This window comes from Chiloscyllium plagiosum, chromosome 15, assembly GCF_004010195.1.
Source record: "Chiloscyllium plagiosum isolate BGI_BamShark_2017 chromosome 15, ASM401019v2, whole genome shotgun sequence".
Lineage (NCBI taxonomy): Eukaryota > Metazoa > Chordata > Chondrichthyes > Orectolobiformes > Hemiscylliidae > Chiloscyllium > Chiloscyllium plagiosum.
The window spans coordinates 31,670,997-31,683,009 of NC_057724.1; positions in this window are offsets into that span (position 1 = coordinate 31,670,997).

Consider the following 12,013-nt stretch of genomic DNA (forward strand, 5'->3'; position numbering starts at 1 on the left):
GTGTCAAGTCGGTCGTCACTGATGGAGATGGAGAGGTCCAGGAAGGGGAGGGAGGTGTCAGAGATGGTCCAGGTTTTGCCTGTCCTCGGATGCTGCCTGAATTGCTGTGCTCTTCCAGCACCACTAATCCAGAATGTGGTTTCCAGCATCTGCAGTCATTGTTTTTACCTCGCTGAACATCCACACTCCTGGCCTAATGATGAAGCAGCGGAAAATGTTTGGGCCTAGGACACAAAGGATGTTGGGAAATGTTATGGAGGTTGAAATAAACAATCTTGGTGATAATGGTATGAATATGAATTCAAAGGTCATGTTGAATTAAATATTAAAAATCACACAATACCATATCATAGTCCAACAGATTTAATTGGAAGCACTAGCTTTTGGAGCGCTGCTCTTTCATCAGGTGGTTAGAAGCAGTACTCCGAAAGCTAGTGCTTCCAATTAAATCAGTTGGACTATAACCTGGTGGTGTGTGATTTTTAAATTTGTACAGCCCAGTCCAACACCGGCATCTCCAAATCATGAATTAAATGTGACAACAAAATTGCAAACACACTAGCTTAGTCTCAGACTATTGCCAGGGAGAGGGATGGAGTCAATAGTTAGGGAACAGAACTTTGGAAAAAATTGACACCAGTCCCCAAAACTCTGAGAAGTTTGGAGTGGTGCTGACAGACAAAGAATAGTCGTTATATAGGATTGTGCATTAAGCAATGACGTTTAAAAGCAAAAATTGGATGCAGAAAATCAGTACTGCATATCACAGCAGCATTCTACCCAGAGAAGAGTATTTACATTTATAAATGAATTCTCACCCTTTTCAAGAACTTCTATATTTGATGTAATTAAGCAGTTGTGAAGACCTAGTGGTATTATCACTAAATTGTAAATCTGGGGACCCGGGTTCAAATCCCACCATGGAAGATGGTGGAATTTGAATTGAATAAAGGGTTCAGAAAATATTTAGAAGGATATTGCCAAAGCTGGAATATTTGAGCTATAGGGAGAGGCTGAATAGACTGGGACTGCTTTCCCTGGAGCGCCGGAGGCTGAGGGGTGACCTTATAGAGGTTTGTAAAATAATGGAGGGCATGGTTAGGATAAATAGACAAAGTCTTTTCCCTGGGGTTTGGAGTCCAGAACTAGAGGGCATAGGTTTAGGGTGAGAGGGGAAAGATATAAAAGAGACCTAAGGGTCAACTTTTTCACACAGAGGGTGGTACGTGTATGAAATGAGCTGCCAGAGGAAGAGGTGGAGGCTGGTACAATTGCAACATTTAAAAGGCACCTGATGAGTATATGAATAAGCAGGGTTTAGAGCAATATGGGCCAAGTGCTGGCAAATGGGACTAGATTAATTTAGGACATCTGGTCAGCATGGACGAGTTGGACCGAAGGGTCTCTTTCCGTGCTGTACATAAGAACATAGAACATAAGAACTAGGAACAGGAGCAGGCTGCATGGCACTTCGAGTCTGCCCCACTATTCAATAAGATCATGGCTAATCTTTTCATGGTCTCAGTTCCACTTACCTGCGTTATCACTACATCCCTTAATTCCTTTATTTTTCAAAAAGGTATCTACCTTAGCTTTAAAAGTGACTACTGAAGTGGTGTCAATGACTTTACTGGACAAGGAATTCCATAGATTAACAACCCTTGGGGTGAAGAAACTCCTTCTCAATTCAGTTTTCAACTTGCTTCCTCTAATCTTGAGGCCATGGCGTCTTTTCCTCGTCTCACCTACCAGTGGAAGCATCCTATCTATTTCTATTGTATTGATTCCCTTCATAATTTTATATGTTTCTATCAGATTCCCTCCCTCATTCTTTTGAATTCCAATGAATATAATCCCAGTCTACTCAGCCTCTCCTCATAAACCAACCCTCTCAACTCTGGAATCAACCTAATGAAACCCCTCTGTACCCCCTCCAGTGTCAGTACATCCTTTCTTTAGTAAGGAGATCAAAACTGCACACAGTACTCCAGGTGTTGCCTCACCAGCACCTTGTACAGCTGTAGCATAACCCCCCCAGCTTTTAAACTCAACCCCTTTCGCAACGAAGGACAAAATTCCATTTGCCTTCCTAATTACTTGTACCTGCAGACCAATCTTCTGCGATTCATGGACAAGGATACCCAGGTCCCTCTGCAAATCAGCATACTACAACATTTTTACCATTCAAGTAATAATCCATTTTGTTGTTACTCCTAACAAAATGTCTATGACTCTGTGACTTGAAAAGGGAGCAGTCGTTTGTATTTCAACAGCCCAACCCTCAATTATATTCGTATTCTGCTACATTAAAACATTATTAAGCCAAGCTCCAGACAGCACTACTTTATATTTATTTAATTTCTTAACAGAAAAACTCCATAGAGGAGCAATCAGAAATAAAGGCTGACAAGTTACAAGGAGGGATGGCCAAAAATTTAGTTAAAAAGGTGAGTTTTAAAGATATATAGATAGGAGGAAATAGAGAGTTGAAGAAGCCTAGGTGGGAATTCCTCGGCAGGGTAGCTGATGTTGCCATCACCGGTGGTGAGATGATGGGAGGGTCTGCAGCTGTGAGATAAATAAAGTTTTCAAAGGATTCTATGCCTGGAGAATGTTAAAGAGGGAGCTAAGGTAATAAAGTAGAGAGGAGTTACATACTAAGATTACACATATCACACCCAGGATCTTGACCTGGTGCAGGAAGTGATTATAACATTTTACCTGATTGTGGGCCGAAGGGCCTGTTCTGTGCTATACTGTTCTATGTTCTACTACAAGGGTGAGTATGACACCCTTAATATTTTCTTTCCTCGCTTGATGTACAGTCAACATAAGTGCACACTGCAATATTCCTCATCATAAGTGCACACTTACTTTACGCTTGCTCTCTTTACAGCAGCAACTGACACTGTTCTCTGCTCACCTGATCACTTTTACAGAACTGTCAGTTTGTCACATCATTTACTTACTTCATCATCAACTGTTTTCCATTGAACAACTGTTTTGAAAACAGAAGAGGAAATGCAGGAGGTCTTAGAAAATGTAATGGTGGATAAGTCTCCATGGCCTGATCTCGTGTATCCCAGGACTTTGTGGGAAGTTAGGGAAGAAATTGCAGGGCACTATAAATTTGTATCATCTATAAATATGGGTGAGGTGCTAAATGAGTGGAGAATACCTAATGTTTGCCTTAGCTTAAGAAGGATTGTAAGGAGAAGCCTAGGAACTATAGACTAGTGAGTCTGGGTAAATGTTTGGATGTGATTCTGAAAGATTGGATTTATATGCATTTGGAGAAGCAAAAAATGATGAGGGATAGTCAACATGATTTTGTGTGAGGGAAATAGTGTGTCACAAACTTGATTGAGTTTTTTCAGGAAGTAACCAAGAAGATTGATGAGGACAGATTGGTAGACATTGTTTATTTGGACTTCAATAAAGCCTTTGACAAGATTCCATATAGTAGACTAATTATTAAAGTTAGATCACATGGGATTCAGGGTGAGCTTGCCAAATGGATACAAAATTTGCTTAATGGGAGGAGACAGAAAGTGATGGTGGAGGGTTATTTCTCAGATTGGAGGCCTGTGACTAGTGGTGTTGGGTCCAGTTTTGTTTGTTATTTATATAAATGATTTAGATGAGAACATAGAAAGCATGATTAGTAATTTTGTGGCTAACACCAGGATTGGTAATATAGTGGACAGTGAAGAAGGTTATCTAAGACCACAAAGAGATTTTGATCAATTGGGTCAATGAACTGAAGAGTGGTGAATGGACTTTAATTTGGATAAATTCGAGATATTGCATTTGTTAAAACAAACAAAAGACAAAACTTATACAATTAAAAGTAAGACCTTGGGCGGTGTTGTCAAACAGAGTGACTTTCAGGTATATAATTCTTTGAAGTTTGCAGCACATATAGATAGGGTGGTTAAGAAGGCATTTAGCATGCTTGCCTTAATTACTCAGACCTTTGAGTACAGGAGTTAAGATGTTATGTTGAGGATGTACAGGACATTGGTGAGGCCTCTCCTGGAGTACTGTGTCCAGATCTGGTCTCCCTGTAATAGGAAGGATATTATTAAGCTGGAGAGGGTTCAGAAGAGATTTACTGGGATGTTGCTGGGAATGGAGCGTTTGAGTTATAAGAAAAGGTTGAACAGGCTGGGACTTTTTTCATTGGAGTGTAGGAAGTTGAGAGGTGACCTTATAGGGGTTTATGAAACAATGAGGGCTATAGATAAGGTTAATGGAAGATGCCTTTTCCCTAGGGTGGGAGATTTCAAGACTGAAGGGGCATATTTTTAAGATGAGATGAAAGAAAATTAAAAAAGACTGATAGGCAATTTTGTTTTACACAAAAGAGGGTTCGTGCATGGAATGAACTTCCAGAGGAAATGGTGAAGGTGGGTACAGTTACAATGTTTAAAAGACATTTGGATAAGTACATGAATAGGAAATGTTTGGAGGGATATGGGTCAAGCAAGGGCAGGGGAGATGAGTTTAGTTTGGGATTATGATCGATATGGATGTCTTGGACCAAAGGGTTTGTTTCCATGCTGTATGACTCTCTGACTTTATAACTTCCCATCCTGACTCCAGTTGCTTACACTCAACACATTCACAGCAGCAGAAACTCCACAACATATACAGTATACGTGTCAGGAGGTACTAACTCTCAACAAATTTGTCTATATAGAACAATTCACAAGGAGTGACATTGGACTGGGAGTGACCAGTCAACAGCTTAACCATTGAAAATTATGATGACCCCCTGGGTAGCTGTAGAATATGATATTTTTAGGCCAGGTGCTTCTATAGTGTCTGACTAACACTGTGTGACCCAATTACATAGGGTTGCTAGAAGAAGCAGGTTTAGGAGGATGAATAGTATTTATCATTCCACAGCTTATGTTCTTAATGTAGTAATGAACATTTCTTATTGTGCTTGTTACTTTGCATAAGCTAAAGAGTAGAGTCATAGAATTATACAGCATGGAAACAGACCCTTCGATCCAACTCATCCAGGCTGACCAGATATCCTGATCTGATGTAATCCAATTTGCTCGCATTTAACCCTTATCCTTCCAAACCTTTCCTATTCATGTACTGTCCAGAAGCCTTTTAAATGTTCCAATGTAAAATATTGCTGCAGTCTGCATATTAAGAACATTTTCTTAGATAATAGCTTGATCGTGGATCAGCTCAGTCCTTTCCCAAAGATTTTACAAAGGTAAAGGCTATGGTGAATTTAAGATGGCGCTCATGTGTGCTTGCTATAGTTGTTTAAGCTAACATATTTGCCACGCAATATTACAGCAATAAAATGATCTGAGGCATAAAGTGCTATTTGTGTTGTGTCTAAGTACGCTGTCATAAAACTATCACTGGCTCCATTTAAATGGACATCATGTAGAACAGTTAATCTCTCAGGTAGCAGTCTATTGCCTGAATTTTCTAAGTTGCGAAAACATCATTTAATTTAGAAAAGTAATAAACAAGGTAGAAAATATTTGCCAAACATCACAGTATATTAAACCAGGAGTTAAACATAACAAATTAGTAATCATGATAATGGTCCTTTGCATAAAGCATTGTATTATAAAGAAAGACATTTATTTAAATCATATGAATGCAAACACTGGATAGTATGTACTTCAGCAAGGTAGAAAAGGAAATTTGGTGGTGAAATGAAAACAGAAAGTGCAGAAGAAACTCAACAAAAAAACGAGAAAGTGGTGAAACAAAATAGAGGGTAGAGTTTATTGTCTGGAGGTTTTGAACTCAATTTTGAGTCCAGGAGGCTGTGAAATGCCTAAACAGGAAATGTTTAGTAGGCTTCAGTTTGAGTAGGCTTCACTGGAAAGCTGCAAGTGACTTTGGACAGAAGTGTGAGTGAGAGAAGGATGGGGTGTTCGAAAGGCAAGGAACTGGAAGATGGGTGAGCATTCTTACAGGCTGAGAAGAATTGTCTGCAAAGTGGTCACCCAGAACTACAATTGGGTTCCATTTGCTCTCATTTTCCATCCAGCAACTTTTATATTCAAAAGGTTACCATTTGCCATTTCTGTCATCTCAGCATTGTGTCACCATCACACACATATGAACATTTGAATTAGATTCTTCGTTCCCTTAAGACTGCCCCAATAGTCAATACGTTCAGGGCTGATCTGCTTCTGTGCACACTCCCATCTACCCCCAAAAAACTTTAGTTTCTTGCTTAAAAAAATCAATCTTCTCAGCTCAGCAGGGAAACTAGACAGAGTGTCTTTTTTCTAATAGCCAAGAAGGCTGAGGGGATCTCTGATTGGAAATGTACTAAGTACTGAGGGGCATACACAGGGTAGATAGGGAGAAAATTTCCCACTTAGAAGAGGGGTCACTAACTAGTGGGCACAGTTTTAAGGTAAGGAGCCAAAGGTTGAAAGGGGATTTGAGGAAGTATTTTTACCCAGAAGAGTATGGATGCCTGGAATTCACTGCCTAAAAGTGGGGTAAAGAGTGGAAACCCTCGAGACACTTGAGAACTATTTAGATGAACACTTACAAAGGCCACAGCTTAACAGGGCAACAAGCCAAGTGTTGCAAAATGGGATTAAAATAGACGGATATTTGAAGACCGGTGTAGACACAATGGGCTGAAGGAGATCTTCCTGTGCTGTCTATGACTCTCCTTCTGCCTTAAAAATATTCAAAGTCTTTTTTCCAAAATGTTCTGAGACAGAGAATTCCAAAATCACACAATTCTCTGAGAGAAAAGTATTCTCTTAATCTCTGTCCTAAAAGGGTGAGCAATAATTTTAAAAGAGTGTCTTATCAGATTAATCCACAAGAGGAAACATCCTTTCCTCATCCACCTTGACAAATCCTTTCTGGACCTTATACGCTTCAAATATGTCACCCGTTACACTTCTAAACTCCAGTGGAAACAAACCCAGCCTCATAAGACAACTCACTCGTTTTAGGTACCAAATTAGTGAAAATTCTCTGAACCGCCTTCAAGGCATTTACATCCTTCCATGAATAAAGAGACCAAACTGTGCAAAATATTTGATATGTAGTTTCACCAATGCCTTGTTATATAACTGAATCCTAACGTTCTTACTTTCAATTTCTCTCAAAATAAACATAGCATCCTTTTAGCCTTCTTGCGTATGTGCTGTGCTTGTGTTCTGACTTTTTTGTGACTCACATACCAGAAAACACAGATCTTTCTGCCCTTGTTCTTCTTTGTTAAGTAGTACTCTGCTTTTTTTTATTCTTTGTGTCAAAGCGAGCAACTTCACATTTTCTCATCTTATACTCCATCTGCCACTCTGCACACTCACTCAACCTACCTATGTCCATCTGCAAGCTTCATATATCTTCTTCACAAATTTACTTTGCTCCTTACTTTGTGAATTGCTCCTATGCCTTTGTTTCCTTCATTGGTGCCATTCACATAAATTATAAAATGTCGAGGATCGAGCACAAATCCTCCAGGATTCCATCATCACGTCTTGTCAGTCAAGGATCCATTTATGCATATGCTTTGTAATCTTCCATGAGCTTTTATTTTCCATAATACACTATTAATGTGGCAACTAATCAAATGATTTCTGGAAATCCAAGAAGAGCATGTCTACAGACTCGCCTTTATCCACTCCACATATGACTCCGTAAAGGAAACCCAATAAATATGTTAAACATGATTCTCTTTTCACAAAACGATGCTGACCTTGTTCCAATCATATTGAATTTTTTTAATTACCCAGTTTGAACCTCTTTAATGATTGATTCTCACACCTTGCCCAAGAAAATGGCACCCAACTGACCTTTTGGTTTCTGCTTCCATCCCTTCTAGGATAGAGGGATAATATTTTCTACTTTGTTGTGATTCTGTTCGCCGAGCTGGGAATTTGTGTTGCAGACGTTTCGTCCCCTGTCTAGGTGACATCCTTAGTGCTTGGGAGCCTCCTGTGAAGCGCTTCTGTGATCTTTCCTCCGGCATTTATAGTGGTTTGAATCTGCCGCTTCCGGTTGTCAGTTCCAGCTGTCCGCTGCAGTGGCCGGTATATTGGGTCCAGGTCGATGTGTTTGTTGATTGAATCAGTGGATGAGTGCCATGCCTCTAGGAATTCCCTGGCTGTTCTCGGTTTGGCTTGTCCTATCGTAGTCACACACGCAGATGACTAGCCACACGAGTTTGACTGGGACAACACTACTATTATAGGACAAGCCAAACAGTGAATCTGTCTCAAGTTGTTGGAGGGAATCCTGAGGTACAGGATGTACATGTATTTGGAAATGCAAGGACTGATTAGGGATAGTCAACATGGCTTTGAGCATGGGAAATCATGTCTCACAAACTTGATTGAGTTTTTTGAAGAAGTAACAAAGAGGACTGATGAGGGCAGAGTGGTAGATGTGATCTATATGGACTTCAGTAAGGCGTTTGACAAGGTTCCCCATGGGAGACTGGTTAGCAAGATTAGGTCTCACGGAATACAGGGAGAACTGGCCATTTGGATACAAAACTGTCTGAAAGGTAGAAGACAGGGGGTGACGGTGGAGGGTTGTTTTTCAGACTGGAGGCCTGTGACCAGTGGAATGCCATAAGGATCGGTGCTGGGCCCTCTACTTTTTGTCATTTACATAAATGATTTGGATGCGAGCATAAGAAGTACAGTTAGTAAGTTTGCAGATGACACCAAAATTGGAGGTGAAGTGAACAGCGAAGAGGGTTACCTCAGATTACAACAGGATCTTGACCAGATGTGCCAATGGGCTGAGAAGTGGCAGATGGAATTTAATTCAGATAAATGCGAGGTGCTGCATTTTGGGAAAGCAAATCTTAGCAGGACTTATACACTTAATGGTAAGGTCCTAGGGAGTGTTAATGAACAAAGAGACCTTGAAGTGCAGGTTCATAGCTCCTTGAAAGTGGAGTCGCAGGTAGATAGGATAGTGAAGAAGGCATTTGGTATGCTTTCTTTTATTGGTCAGAGTATTGAGTACAGGAGTTGGGAAGACATGTCGCGGCTGTACAGGACATTGGTTAGGCCACTGTTGGAATATTGCATGCAATTCTGGTCTCCTTCCTATCGGAACGATGTTGTGAAACTTGAAAGGGTTCAGAAAAGATTTACAAGGATGTTGCCAGGGTTGGAGGATTTGAGCTATAGGGAGAGGCTGAACAGGCTGGGGCTGTTTTCCCTGGAGTGTCGGAGTCTGAGGGTGACCTTATAAAGGTTTATAAAATCATGAGAGGCATGGATAGGATAAATAGACAAAGTCTTTTCCCTGGGGTGGGAGAGTCCAGAACTAGAGGGCATAGGTTTAGGGGAGAGGGGAAAGTTATAAAAAAGACCTAAGGGGCAATGTTTTCACAGAGGATTGTACGTGTATGGAATGAGCTGCCAGAGAATATGGTGGAGACCGGTACAATTGCAACATTTAAGCGGCATTTGGATTTGTATATGAATAAGAAGGGTTTGGAGGGATATGGGCGGTTGCTGGGACTAGATTGGGTTGGAATATCTGGTTGGCATGGACGGGTTGGACCAAAGGGTCTGTTTCCATGCTGTGCATCTCTATGACTCTATGATTCTCGTCCATAACAGATTGGGGGCTTTTTGCGGGATTTTAAACAGTGAGTGGTAGGTGCTAGTGTCTTTATTTTTGGTGTTAGTTTGGTTGGTTAGACAAAGCTTGGGATACTAATGTCTCTTTCAGTTGCCAAAGGGTTTCTGGATATGGATGCGGTGATGTTGGAAGTTTTGCAAAAAAGTGAATAAGACCAAGTTGCAGGAATTAGCAGAGAAGCTGGAATTGGAACTGCCTGCCTCTGTGAGGAAAGGTGAGATAATTACAGCAGTAGCTCAGCTTTTAAACTTGCTGAGAAACCATCAGAATCTATAGAGATGGCAAGAATTCAATTGCAAATGAAGCAGCTTGATTTAAGTGTGTGCGAAAGGAAAGGGCAGCAGAAATGAAACCGTTTGAGTTAGGATTAAAAGCAGAAGAGAGGGGAAAAGAGATCAGCAGAAGAGAAGGAAGAAGAGAGAGCAGAGAAAGAATGAGAGGGAACTTTTGTACTTCAAAAACTGGCACTTAAATAGGAAAGTCAGTTTAAAAGGTTGGAGATTAATGGCTGAAGGTAACCTTAACGAGGAAGTAGTGTGAACTCGTGTGGATGAGCAGAGAGTTAAAACAGCAAAGTTAGCAGTTGAAGTGGCTAATGATTATGAGCTGGTCCATAAAACTCAGTTTGACTTCCAGAATCATTTTCAATTCAAGAGGGATAGAAATGGAGGCAAAAAGAATGGAAACAGGAAATGTAGATCTCAGGGAAGATCATAAAGATAACTTACCACAGGGTAAAAAAGAAACCCTTGAGGGGGACAAAGAAGTTAAAAAGCTCTAGTGTTTTCATTGTAATAAAGTGGACTGCACGAAATCAGTGTTGGTGGGCTAGGAGAAAGAGATGTAGGAAAACAGAACAAACCTGGAAGTTTTGTTGGACTAGTAACAAAAATCACAAGAGACAACTGCCTCAGAGTGTACAAGATGTTCAGAGGTTGATTAAGGAAGAAGTGCCACACCTGTTTAAAAAATATACATACAACGGTTAAGTTTATTTACATAGGCCAGGAGGAGTAGGTAAGGAGGGGTACAATATGAAGGGACACAGGATCCTCTCAGTCTGTAATGCTGAAGGACGAGGAGATATGTACTCCTGAGGAACTATTGTGAAAAAAGTTGCTGGTAACAGGAATTCATGGTGAGACAAAAAGTGCTCAATTATGTAAGATGAGGCTAAAGAGTCCAGAGAGGAGTGGAAAATTTGTGGTCGGAGTACTGGACAAACTCTCAGTTCCAGGAATACAATTTGTCCTTGCAAATGATATAGCTGATTCACCGGTAGGCATGCTGCCTACTCTAGTTGAAAAGCCAGGGGAGAATCAGACAACTGAAGACATGAAGAATGTTTTTCCAGGAATTTTCGCTGATTGTGTGATCACAAGATTACAGAAGCACAAGTTGAAGCAGGAGGGATCAAAAGGCACAGATAAGGAAGCTGACGTAGTGTTATCTGAGACATATTTTGATCAGATAAGTGGAACAGAGAAGGAGCAAATAGGTAAACATGCAAATATCTACAGCTCTGCTAAGCTGATTGAATTAGCAGAAAGATGAGGAGTTAAAACAGTTATATCAAAAGGCACTTACAGGGAAGTGTGTTATTACTTAACAAATGATGTCTTAATGAGGCAATGAAGACCATCACATGTCCAAGCAGAGATGGGCAGAGATTCATATAACTATTTTGCCAGTAAGATATAGAAAGGAGATGCTGCGAGTGGCACATGAGCTACCACTTGAGGTCATTTAGGGTTGAGGAAAACACAGGCTAAAATACAAAGACATTTTTACTGGCCTGGACTACACAAAGATGTAGTTGAATTTTGCCAGACATGTCATACATGTCAGCTAATTAGAAAACCACAGGCAGTAATAAAACCTGCACCTTTAATAGCTATTTCAGCATTTGAGGAACCTTTCACAAGAGTGTTGATTGATTGTGTAGGTCCCCTACCTCAAACAAAAAGTGGGAATAAGTATTTATTAACAGTAATGGATGTATCGACGAGATTTCCAGAGGCAATCCCATTACACAACATCACAGCAAAAAGGGTTGTAGAAGAATTACTTAATTTTTTTTACTAGATACAGACTGCCAGTAGAGATCCAGTCAGATCAAGGATCAAACTTCACATCCAAACTATACAAGGAGGTTATTGATAACTTGGGAATAAAGCAATTCAAATCTTATAGAGGTTTATAAATCATGAGGGGCATGGATCATATAAATAGACAAAGTCTTTTCCTTGGGGTGGGGGAGTCCAAAACTAGAGGGCAGAGGTTTAGGGTGAGAGGGGAGAGATATAAAAGAGACCTAAGGGGCAACTTTTTCACACAGAGGATGGTTCGTGTACGGAATGAGCTGCCAGAGGAAGTCGTGGAGGCT